General features: G+C 37.0%; 1 pseudogene; it reads right to left on the bottom strand.

Annotated features, from left to right (window-relative positions):
• The window catches only part of LOC131029878 (probable galactinol--sucrose galactosyltransferase 5), a 57,997-nt pseudogene that overhangs the window by 27,001 nt on the left and 17,447 nt on the right, over nucleotides 1-13,549 (bottom strand).

Below are 13,549 nucleotides of genomic sequence, written 5' to 3'. Positions count from 1 at the left end.
ACAATCTCCATACTATCTACGATCTTTACGCAGTCGTTGACTCTCACCTATCAAGAGCTATTGGATGAGAATGTGGAAGTTGCCTCGTCCTTAGCTCTCGTTGCTAGCGCTACACCCGCTGGTACTCTTGTTGTTGTTTGTCTTTAGGATTATCCTCCCTACCTACATGATCTAGTTTGAGAGGATGATGATCTGTTGGCGGAGGACCTGTAGGACAGTGCCTCTAGGGTTTACTTTAGTGGCGAATATTTCTCGTCGGTGACCTGGAAAATGGCAAATATATTGTACTGATCGGGGGTGGCCATGTCGCCCGAAATTTATAAATATTCGTCAAATGCATGGCCCAATCACCCATTGTTTTATGTAATTAATTGTAACTCTATCAAGGTTTTGCTAATGGAATGTACGTTTTCCACACGGTAAATTCAATATTTTCGCCTACACTTTTCGAGGTTGTCTTAATAGACGATCATAATTCGCTAATAGCCATGTAAAGATTTATTGGTCAGGAGGACCCAATTCACTTGGCATTTTGCGGAAGCATGTCTCAATTCACCCCAATTTTTGCCAACTCTATTATAATTGCTGATTAATTGGATGACCCATAATCGCCTCAAAAATTACATAAGATGTGTTATAGTTAAGCATGATTCACCAAATATTTGTATACCATATAAAATTCCTGTCGAATTCACTAAATAAGGATTGGTATAAATACAGTCAAAGATCATATTTTTCTCTACACAATTTGGTCGATTCTGAGCTCTCAATTCGGATCACTAGCGAAGTTTCAAACCAGGAACAACCATTGCTGCTAGTTGCATTGGCGATTGCTAGTGACCTAAAGGTAAGTGATCATATTTTTGAAGTGTTATACTATTATTCTAAATTAATCTCTATCTGTTTGCACTCTTGAGTTCATTCTTATTCAGTGGGGACCCGTCAGTGGTCACTCGAGAGACCTCAGATATCTAGATTGTAGGTTGTAGGGCCAATGGATCATATAGTCTATTATTACTTATCAACAAGTTGATATTTTTTTGCAGCCTTTATTTCGTTGGAGATGTCAAATAGGAAGAAGGGTAGGAATCCTGCATGTGGGGAAGGCCAAGAGAGGACAAACAAAATGCCAAACATTGTCATCGTACTTTGGCGTTGGCAAATATTGTGGTGAAAATCAAGAAGGTACATCATCACAAGTACACACACAAGATTCACAACCTCCACCGCATATTGAACAACGCGACGAACCTAGTATCTCAGATCATGATGAAATTGAAGAAAATTTTCTGGTAGATACCCAGGTTAGCTGAAATGATATAATTGACTTGGGTGATAATGCCACAAATGATAATGCACGAAAGGAGAAAAGAAAAGCTAAATTAAAAAAAGGATCGAGAGTGGGATATGTCAATGAGCATTTTCAAATTAATTGGGTGTCAAAGTATCCATTCATTGAACCAGTGGAGAATCCAATTGAAGGCGAGCCTCCAATAGAATGCAGGTGTAAGATTTGCACTTGGAAACATAAAAAGGAAAAGAGGTTGTAGCTAAAAATTGACACCATAGAAAAACATATGGGTAAAGTTTACGAAAAACTAATGATAGATGGAGTTGAAAAATCACTGATAAGATGGAAAAAAAAGGAATATAAGCATGTGAGGAATGTCGAATATTTTTAATTTCAAGATTAAATACAGACGAAGCCTGCTGAAGTTAAAGGTTCTATTGAAGTCATTCTTGGAAAAACAATGCAAATATAACAACTAGGAAAATTTGTTCAGTTAAGTGTTGTTTTTTATATTTTGAGCAGAGGGCGTGCTATGATAGACTACCCATCAACGAGTGGTTTATTATACTTTTTGAAAGTTCCTAACTATCCTAATGGTCATTGGTTAGTAAATAGTGGATGAGAATGGGCAAGTTGTCTTGCTAAGGTTGAAAAATAAGATGTAAAGGAAAAAATAAGAGAGTCAAACTTTATTGTGTTGTCTTTAGACGAAGTTACAATAGTAGATGATGATTCGTGGGTATGCATGCATGTTTATACTGTATAGAATCATGTCTGCCAACCTCATCTACTATCTGTTGCTAAAATGAAGGATAGTGCAACAATGAAAAATTTATTTCAACTAGTAAAGAGTTTTTTAATTGAATATGGAGGTATGGATGACATGATGATTCCCAAAAAGTTGGTGTGTGTTGGAGTGGATGGAGCTTCAGTAATGCAAGGTCACAGGAATGGTATTTGCACAAAGATGGAAAGTTCTTATCCACCCTACATTACTGGCATTCACTACATGACCCATAGAATGAGTCTAGCTTTTGGAATTGTGAGCAATCCACTAGTACATTTGGAGCAGTTTTCCAACGACCGTTCGTAGGAACTTAGACAACTAAACATCAGAATTATGACATATTCGTTTGTCGCTATTTTTTTGTTGGTGATTCCAACAACAAGATTCACGTCAAAATTCAGATGACACCACATCGAAAATTTCTATGCACCCACGACATGTTTTTTTGACGAGGAGATGTTGAAATTCCAATCTCGTTGCATCCTTTATCACCGTAACCTTTGTCAATGACCCTTTATTTATCGACGTAACCTTTGCCGATGCATTTTACTTTGGCAGTGTCCATTGGGATAAGTCTTACCAATATCCTCATCGGCTACCGACAAGACAAGATATCTCCATTGCCACTAGGTGGCATGTTTGTTTGATGAGGAGACGTCTAAATTCTGACTTCATTGCATCCTTTATCGCCGTAACCTTTAACGATGACCCTTTAACATCGTAACCTTTTTCGATGCATTTCACTTTTGCCAGTTTCCATTGGGATAAGTCTTACCGGGAAAGACATGATTTTGTTGGAATCCAATAACAATGAGACGAGGGGGGGGGGGTGAATCAGTGTTCTACCGGAATAATCAATTTTAACCTTATCAAAACATGCATTCACCAACCGGTATACCGGTACATGTAAGATTGAAATAAGTAAAGCAACCAATAAGCCAATCACACAAATGAATAGAATAACACAAAGAATTATACGTGGAAAAACTCAAAGAGGAAAAACCATGGTGGGATTTGTGACCCACAATATCAATCCACTGGCCATATGAAAAGATATTACAAAATATAGGGGCTTGTACTTGTAGGAAGGCTTACAGCCTAGAGCACACTGCTCAATCAAAAAATGAGCCTCATTGACTACATACAAATCCAGAGAAATGAGTGAACTACAAAGATAACATCTCCTATGCTCGAGTACAGTTCCGATTAAGCTTTGTCTGTTTTGGTTTGAAACCCTAAACCCTTATCGGAATAACCTCTTACATAAATGTCCTCACATACATGATCTCTCTTATATATTTTGCATTACAAAACATCTTATACTCTATCATCTCACAAAATGATCTAATCAACTGACTTATATACCCTTACAATCCTTCATGCCTTATGTTGGCTTACAAAGATAATTACAAAATGAACATACATGTCGGCTCAATTACATAAATACATAAATATCATAATTAATTGCCGATGCCAGATCTCCCAAAATGATGTCAGCTTCCAATGCTGATAACCTAATGAAGTCATGTCGGCCTGCAATGTCGGTAACCAAAGAATTCCTCCTACCAGTGAAGATACCTGTCGGTGCCAGTGAAGTGTCTATTGGTAAACAAACAAGACGGAACATGTTGCCATCAATGAAAACATATTGAAACCAATCAATTAAGTGTCAATTTCCAACAATCTCCCCCTTTGTCATTGATGGCATCACTCATGTGAAAAATGATAATGGTTTCCATCTTCCGGTTTCATCGTGAGACTGCTCCCCCTGAGCTGAATATCCATCTATGATCATGACCTGAACAATATACTCCATACCTCCAAATATTTCAATGCCAATAATATAATTTTAACCTATACTCCCCCTTTGACATCAATGCCAAAAAAAATACCAAAAACCGAGATGAAGAATGAAAGACTATACAAAGAATGTCCCAAAATACCTTACCAAGTTGAATATATTTGAAAATTTCTTGATAGGCTTTCTCCAAAAGCTCTAGATAGGTATACCAACTTGATTTGAGTGTGTGGGAAATAGATACAAGTCCATTAAGCATATGGGCATATGACTCTTTATCCTTAAGTTCTACTGGTGTGGGATTACCAGCCATATCAATACACTCCTTATCTACACTTAATGAATCCAACTGGGGACTCACCAATCCTCTAAGACCTTTGGCTCTTCTTATGATTTTTTCTTTATCTCTCTCAAGAGATGAAACTTGGGCTTCCAAAACCACAATCTGACGATCAATAGATGTAGTCAAAGAATGTGAACCATCAAAAGAATTGACTATACCTACAATCTTCTCCTGAGTATCCTTGATCCCTTTATCTGTCTCAGCTGTAAGTAAACCTATGTTACAACACACTATAAATATTAGTACACTACCTCAAAGCATTATCAATCAACTTCAGCTTATCATTAATCTCCATCTTCTCTGACTCAATCATTTGATCAAATATTTCTCCCGTAGCTTGTGTAAACCTCTCTAGTGCCTACCGGTTTGATATCTGCTGTAAAGATTGAAATTCCTTTGAAATGTGTTCTGTGATTACTTTAATCTTACCAGATGGGCTTGCTTCTTTGTCAAATTTGCACTCCGGGATAAGTCTATGCAAAACAGTGATAGACTGATCAATAACTCCTTTGTCCATAGATCCTTCCTTCATCATTTTTTGTGCAGCCCTCATCATGAGCTCAACAAAAATCATCTCAGTAATGCTTTTCTATTCAACCTACGAGGTGTCAATTGACAATAATGAAGGGCTCACTACTAGTTCCCTGCCAGATTCCTCTCTCTTCTCCTCCAATGGTGTAACTTTTATAGCTTCCAATCTTGCACCGGTGGCTTCACCACTTGGTGTTGTATCAGTTACTGCCGGTCCCTCCTTATGAACTATGACCTCAACCTGTACATTCGGATCCAGAGGACTATTGTCCTCAACATTAGTAATCTATTCACTTGCAACCTTTACACTCTTTGATTCTATTGATCGGGGGCTCTATATCCAATATCTTAAAAAAATTCAAAATTGTATATGTGGTACCCATTATACCTTTACCTTTCCCTTCAACCGAGATGTTTGTAGTATCAATTTTAGCTTTCGGTGAAGTATAAAAGCCAGGGTTTGCTGCAAAGAATTGAACCCATGCCTTGTGGGTCTCAGTGACTATCTCATTAACCCTACCTAACATAAGACTGACTATCCTATGCTTGCTGTGAAATATTTTCATGTCTGGAACCTCAAGAGTCTTGTCCAAATCGTCTGGAGTAATAGATGCACAAGTAGATAACAACTCTTGAATCTTTATATGCTTGTCCTCCTCCATTGCTGATAAACTTTTAGCATGTAATTTGTCATATAACTATGGTAGTATTTAATTTTCAATTTCGAACAAGGCTTTCTTATATATATCTAGATACAACAAAATTGTTTCCTCAACTTCTCTCTATTCATCATCATCCCAGATGCTCATAATAAAATTGTACATTCTTCAACAGACCATCTTTAGTTATTTCATCTACTAATTTTGCACAATTTTTGGGTGTATTAATAATTACATTACCGGTAACAAGTGTCAGATCAATGCCAACCATCTTCTTTCTTCTTCTAGTACCGGATGGAGCAGAAGGTGTTTCCTTTGGAGCTCACTTCTGTGCGGGTACCCTGATTGTAACTTTCTTAACTGATTGCTTCCTAGCTTCTACCTTAGACTCTTCAGTTTTCTTCCTCAATACCATCTTGAATGCTAAGGGTGTGTCATCATCAGATCCAGATTCTAAAAGAATAGGCTCAATAAAAATTTCTGGTTCTTTCCTCTTCCTTCCTTTTTCCGGAACAATATCAATTAATGCCTTGGTATCCTAATATACCTGTTCCACAAACTTTCTTGCCTTGCCCTGTTGCTTCTCCCTCTTCTTTCGGTTAAACTCAGTTTCAACCTCTTTCTTTTTCTACTTAGCAGTACCAAAGGTTTTCTCAACTTCATCAATAGGTTCATCAATTAGCAACTATGCATAAGCATCTAAAATCTGTGCATCAACTTCATAACCCATCTCTTCAATCCAAATCTTCCGAGGCTTGACAACTTCCATCAAAGTTTCATCTTTCTTAACCATGAATCATATCTCAGTTAAGTATTTCTTAACAATTTGCTTTGGAACCCTCTCCCTAGAATTCATAGCCTTCTGAAATGCCTTAAAGTAGCCCTAAACTTTGTCATCTCGCTGACTACCCAAACTCGCAATAAATTGTTTCAGTTGCCTTCCTACCAGGATATCAAATGCTCATCGTCTCTTCCCAAAACCAAGAGTTTCATTGATGAAAAATAACATCAAACAGGCAATAAGATTTTCATACCAGAATGTTCCCTTCTTCTCTCCTTTGATCTTCCTTAGGTTAATTAACAATTCATCTAACATCCATCCATAGAGATCTAACTTCTCATTTTCCCTCATCATTTTATGTGTTGCATAAATGCAAGAGCTAGAAATAGAATTCAGACGGTTTGATTGAGTTACCTTGTAACCAATAATCATGCTTCCGAATCTGATATCTTTGTCGGTGATAGTACTAACCCTCATTGATCGCTTGTCTGATGTTGCGCTGGTAATCTTCTTGACTTGATCATTAAAAACCTTCTTCTCTGGACGCTGTCCAATCTGCGGGAAACCGGTGATTGCCCTGATGGCCTCCTTCGAGATCTTATACGATCTGTCCAACTGGATGAATTCTTCATGCACTCTGCTTAAAACACATCTAACAATCTTATCCTCAAATTCGGGAATATCTAGAATGTCGATAAACCCTAGATCCTAAATGTGCTGATACTCGGGCTTAATCTTTCCAGAATCTCTCATTAACTCGCTCATATACATGCTCTTAATATCACTGGTTCCCAAATCCTCAATATGACAGTGAATGTATGCTCTAACATCTTCAACATATATGACTCCTATCGGAACACAAGAAATAGCGCCAACCGAATCATCCAAGGTGGCTATATGCGGACATTGTTTGAAAATTGTCCTAGGATGGTCCTTGACCTCAACAAAAGTAGGATTTGCAATAAAAGTTGGTGCAGAGGATGATCAGGCTTCCATGATGAAAGATAAATCCCTGTGAAGTAGTTGTTGGTGAAAACCCAAAAGAACTCTTCCAATCCTTAGTGAAATCGCTGAAGAAGATATCGATCGCACTAAATTGCCTTAGACTCGCTCTGAATCTCTCTGAATGCAAAGTGATCAGAAATGAAGTGGATTCAACCTTTTATCCTCCAAGAAAACCCTAATCCGTCATTGATATGAATGACTTATGGTGAAAGATACCGGATCTTGATCAAACATCTCCATGCTCGATAAGCATTCCAATGTCTGGAACATCTTTTTGAACCTCTTCTTGGGGCATAAGCAGTATTGACATGAATTTTGCCTATCCCTAAGGCATCCGCCTCAGTTACCGGATGAGCTTTGTGTCAGTGCAGGAGCAACCTCCTCTATCGATTGAGTAACCAGAGCATTTTCATCCGCTGATTGATCTTCTGACTTCCCAACCTATTTCTTGATATGATCTTGCTGGATTTCATTAGCCTTCTCTTTTCCTTTCTCACTTGATCCTTCATTGTTAATCGATGGATTTCTGTTTTTACAAAACTTAGCTATGTGTCCAACCTTATTGCATGCATAGCATGCAACATTGTTCTTTGAATTGATTTGCTAAAACCAGTATAATTGCTTGACCTGCACTGTTTAGCCATATGTCGAAAATTTCCACATGCATAACATTTAACATTCATTCTGCAATGTTTTGTCTTATGACCATACTTATTGCATTTAGAGCATTGACTGGGAGCAGGATTATAGTTCTGATTCGCTCTATTTCTACATTGCCTAGCCATGTGACCAAATTTATTACAAATAGAACATCTACCATTAAATTTGTAAGCATTAAGCTGCCTTACCAGTTCCTTCTGATTTTGATCTTCATTTGTAGTACCAGAGCTTTGACCTTGTTCAAATCCAAGTCCACTGGAATCTCCATTCTATCTTTGACTTTTCAATAACTCACCAAGTTGTGCTGAACCAACCTTGAATTTTTTTTTGTACTCACTTGCAGCAGTCAGATCATCTCTCATAATTATCATTTGTCTCTAAAGTTCTTGTTCATTACTCAGGGATTGCACTAAATCAGTTCTCAACATCTCATTTTTATGAGCCAACTGAGTGCATTCTTCAAATTTGTCTTTTAGAGATACAACAAGATTTTCTTCCTTTTTCTTACGGTCTTCAATTTCCTTTGACATCCTTATAGTTAAGGCTTGCATTTCACTCCTCATGACCATGTTCTCTTGACTCAGCTTCTAACATTTCTCATTAAGGGCATCCTTCTCTTCATTATCCTTATTCTGCAAAAGTTCCTTCCTCCTAGCTTGAACCAATGACAACCTCTCCTGTAGGATAAGAATGAATTCCTGAGTAAAATTCAATTCATCTTGTAACTTAAAGGTCTTCATCCTTTCAGCATCATAATCTTCAAGTTCTACCTCAAGTTGCTTCTCCAAACTCATATCCATGGATTCCGGATTCAGGATCTCCCTCAAGTTGTTAAACTTCCTCCGAGGAACAAGACTCTAATACCAATTGTTGGAATGCAAGAATATTGAGAGGTGGGGGAGGGGGGGTGGTGAATCAGTTATCTACCGAAATAATCAATTTTAACCTTATCAAAACATGCATTCACCAACCGGTATACCAGTACATATAAGATTGAGAGAAGTAAAGCAACCAATAAGACAATCACACAAATGAATACCATAACACAGAGAATTATATGTGGAAAACCTCAAAGAGGAAAAACCACTATGGGATTTGTGACCCACAATATCAATCCACTGGCCATATGAAAAGATATTACAAAATATAGGGGCCTGCACTTGCAGGAAGGCTTATAGCCTAGAGCACACTGCTCAATCACAAAAGGAGCCTCACTAACTACACATAAATTCAGACTACAATCCAACGAAATGGGTGAACTGCAAAGATAACATCTCCTATGCCTGAATACGGTTCCGGTTAAGCTCTGTTTGTTTCGGTCTGAAACCCTAAACCCTTACTAGAATAACCTCTTACATAAATGTCCCCACATACATGATCTCTCTTACATATTTCGCATTAAAAAACATCTCATACTCTATCATCTCACAAAATGATCGAATCAACTAACCTATATACCCTTACAATCCTTCATGCCTTATGTAGGCTTACAAAGATAATTACAAAATGAACATACATGTCAGCTCAATTACATAAATACATAAATATCATAATCAATTGCCGATGTCAGATCTCCCAAAATGATGTTGGAGTCCAACACCGATAACCTGATGAAGTCATGTCGGCTTGCAATGCCGGTAACCAAAGAATTCCTCCTACCGGCGAAGATACCTGTCGGTGTCGGTGCCAGTGAAGTGTCTGTCGGTAAACAACCAAGCCGGATCATGTTGTCATCAACGACAACATATTGAAACCAATAATTTGAGTGTCAATTGCCAACGGATTTCTCCATTGCCACTAGTGTGTGTTCTGTCAATGGATCATCTTCAAGGAGATGTCAAAATTTTGATGATTACGATGACAGATGAGGCTGCATCCTCCGACATTTTTGTTGTCATAGGTATGGCAACATCGTCGGTTGTCTTGTGGTGTTCGTCAGAATTTTGACCTTCCCCAACATTTAAAAAAAAATAAATCCCGACTGCTTTTGTCTACACCGATGACCCTTTATCATTGTAACCTTTGCTGATGCATTTTACTTTTTGCCAATGTCCATCGGGATAAGTCATACCGATAGCCTCATCGGCTATCGACAAGAGAATATTTCTCCATTGCCACTAGTGTGTGTTCTGTCGATGGAATTAAATGGTGTATGCTATCATGATCACATACTTCTACTTGTCGATGTTACCATCCGGTTGACTTTTTCCGATTACAAAGGATTAATATCAACACCATTAATATCAGTGAGCTTACAAAGGATTAAGCGCAATAGGTACTTCATTATCCGGAAGATAAAGATGAAATAGCCACAAGGATGCATGAGAAGACTTATCATAAGGAATCATAATAGTGTTTAAAAATCTCATTCTCATGTGTGGAGAGGTTGCTGATGTTGATTTGAAGGTTGATCTATGTGAAAACAAACTATTGCAATAAAAATTCAACGTTTTCCTTGCATTTCATGAGTGAAATCTGAAGCATGTTGTGGTTTTATTTCTTCATATTGATCTGCACCCATTGGAAAGTGTTTGGTGGATGTTCTAAGAATAATTTAAATTCATTTTGAAGGTTTAATCAATCTTTTTGTGCATCGAAATGCTGACTGTCCTTAAGGCTGTTATTTGACAGTTTTTATTGGATTTTGGGGTTTATTATGGATGAATGACCCATTCCACTTTTTGTTTCTATTGTGACTTGTGGAATGGGTCCAATATGTTGTAAAATAATAGATACTGACCATATGTGTGCAGGAGAAGCATGAATGTTTGAATGGTGATCACCAAATGAGCAAGTTGTGTGTTGTGTGAGTAGGGGGTGCATGGTATAATGTATTTGATCTGAAGATTTTACTTAATGAGGGTATGTTTTTTTGATGTAATGTGTTAAGATATGTTGAATGCAAGGTGAGACAACCTTTTTTTTGGTTTGGAAGTGTTTGTGGGGTTCATTTTGAGAAGGCCCTAGTTTTTGTTCCTAGAAAGGAGGGTTTGTGTTTTGGGGTAACAAATTAGCATGGATCTTTGAATGGGCATGAAAATAATTTGTTTTGGAAGGTAACTCAAGATTATTTTTGGGTTTTGAGTCTTGGTTGTAAGTTTTGTGGGTACTTTCTTTGTAAAAGTGGTCTAATTAGGCCAAGTTTTGGGGTAAAATTCATCATTGCGTATAGTTGGTTCAAAGGAGTAGTGTGATTATTTTTGATATGTTGTTTAAATTTGAAAAGGGTATCTAAATAAGTCCAAAAAATAGGGTTTGGAGACCTAATTGGGAAAATAAGCCTAGTTGGTACCTAGTTTGGGGTTCGGGTATAAACCAGTCATTTGGGAGTTTTAATTATATTGAATCATGTTGTTTGGGGTATGAGAAGACCCTAGGAAGTGGAAAAACAAGTTGGGAAGGCTGAAGTCAAGTTTTGGTCCCTTGAGAGGGCTTAGTGTTGAAGGGTAAGTTGGTAATCTTGTGGGTTAAAGTTCAAAATCAGTTGATAATTGTATGAAGACCCAGCCACCTAAGAAGGACCTTGGAGGAATCCAAGGGGAATCAGGCTCAGACCAGGACCCAAGTAGAATCAGAATTAGGATCCAAGGGTTTTAGTGAAGAATCAATAACTTAGTTTAACAGTCAATTTCCAGCAGTTCCACCTCCTTTATGCATGCTCTTTCTTCAAATTCGACCCAAAATAAACTCAAAATGAACAATGAATGAACAAACTGAGGAAGCGTGTCTATTTTAAAACAAAATGAACAAATGTTAAGGAATGAACAAAGAAAGTGTGTCTATTCTAGAAGAAAATAAACTCACAAAACCAATGAGGCATGCATTCACTTGTAATAGGGAACTGTCTCGTAGAAGCATGTTTACAACCCGCAACACTGAATATGTAACCTGCAAACAAGTTGCTCAACATCAATAAGATTAATAGTGGAGCATAATGAAATATTGAAAAGTGCGTTACCTTATTGAGCTTCTCTTTGTTTCAAGAAAAGTTTAATATTGTCTACTTAACAGGGCCAACCACACGAAGGTGGAAGCTCATTTGGCCCCTCCCCTCCCTAATATCACTCTAAATTCCCCATTAACGTCTAACATTCTTTCATCCATTAATAAAACATAACATTCATTCATTATCATGTAACATTCATTAACACATAACATTCATTAACATTCATTAACACGTAACATTCATCAACATTCATTAACACATATCATTCATTAACATTCATTAACAAGTAAAATTCATCAACATTCATTAACACATATCATTCATTAACATTCATTAACACATAAATTCCGGTTGTTAACATATAATAAGATTACAATCATTTTTTCTTTCTTTCTTTTTGAAGCTTGGAGGTAAAGACTAAGTGGACGATCGTTGTCTTCATCATTTGTCCCCTCTTCAGTTCTTCTGCCCCCTACTCATGATCTAGTTAATGCATGCCTAGTCCTGTACTCACGATGAGGACGCATATGCAAAGGGGGGTCCACTGCAATAACAAATAAATGGGTTAAATTCATGAGTTTTATTATCATTGTTACAAATATTTTATTAATTAAAAGAAAATTACAGGGGTGCTCTTTACTTGATGGGGCCACATCATCTTTCTGATCATTTTGTCTAGCCTCATCCTCAACATACTAAACACCCTCTAAATCCTCTAGAGTTGAAACACGAAAGGTTACATAATCAATACACCAATTGCCATTAAATTCGTTTGAAGGAATAACAATGGTCCTCTTTACCTGATGGGGTCACATCATCTTCCTGATCATTTTTTTCTAGCCTCATCCTCAACATCCTGAACACCCTCTAAATCTTCTAGAGTTGAAACACGAAAGGTTACATTAATCAATACACCAATTGCAATTAAATTTGTTTAAAGGAATAACAGTGGTCCTCTTTACCTGGTGGGGCCCCATCACATTCCTGATGTTGTCTACCTGGATCATGCTCAACTTGCTCACCATGGTCTACATGCTCTAAAATAAAAACAAAAAAGGTTACATTAATTACTACACCAATTTCAATTAAATATGTTTAATTGTAATAATCATTACATACAAAAAAAATTGTTTAGCACGTGAATACCTCAAGTATTGGGATGCACACCACAACCTTCATCATGTGCATGTTGTGTTCCACCCTATGCAGGCTGCATTCCAATGTTATGTGCATTGTTATGATTGCTTGATTATTTAAAACAAACATGGTCACATTATGTTGGAAATTAACATCGAATAAATTATTGCTCAAGTATTCAATTTTAAATCATTTTCATTTAGCTTATTTACATGATTGACGAATGCACTGGATTCTTCTGTTTGCCCACTCAATCGTTTTAGACATTCAACCATGGCTCTATAGCCCTCCCGAAAGGCAATTTTTATGTCATCTTCTGTGGGCACTATTGAATTCAGAGCCCTACATTTTTTGCTTAATATCATGAATTTTTCTTGTATTATTTAATGATTAAAAAATGTTTGCAATTTATTATTTCGATGTGATATTTTATTTATTGATACTTACAATTCGTGCGACAACTTTCATATAACCACCAGAGTCGATTTTGTGTTTCCCATTCTTTTCTATTCTTGCCTTAGTTGCCTTTGATGTGTCGAGCAGTCTATGAAAAGTTTGAAATATGTTAGATTATATAAATATAAAGAGTAACTTGTACATAATTACATTCT

Source organism: Cryptomeria japonica, chromosome 3 (assembly GCF_030272615.1).
Source record: "Cryptomeria japonica chromosome 3, Sugi_1.0, whole genome shotgun sequence".
NCBI classification, from domain to species: Eukaryota; Viridiplantae; Streptophyta; class Pinopsida; order Cupressales; family Cupressaceae; genus Cryptomeria; species Cryptomeria japonica.
This window is presented reverse-complemented; position numbering and strand designations above follow the sequence as displayed.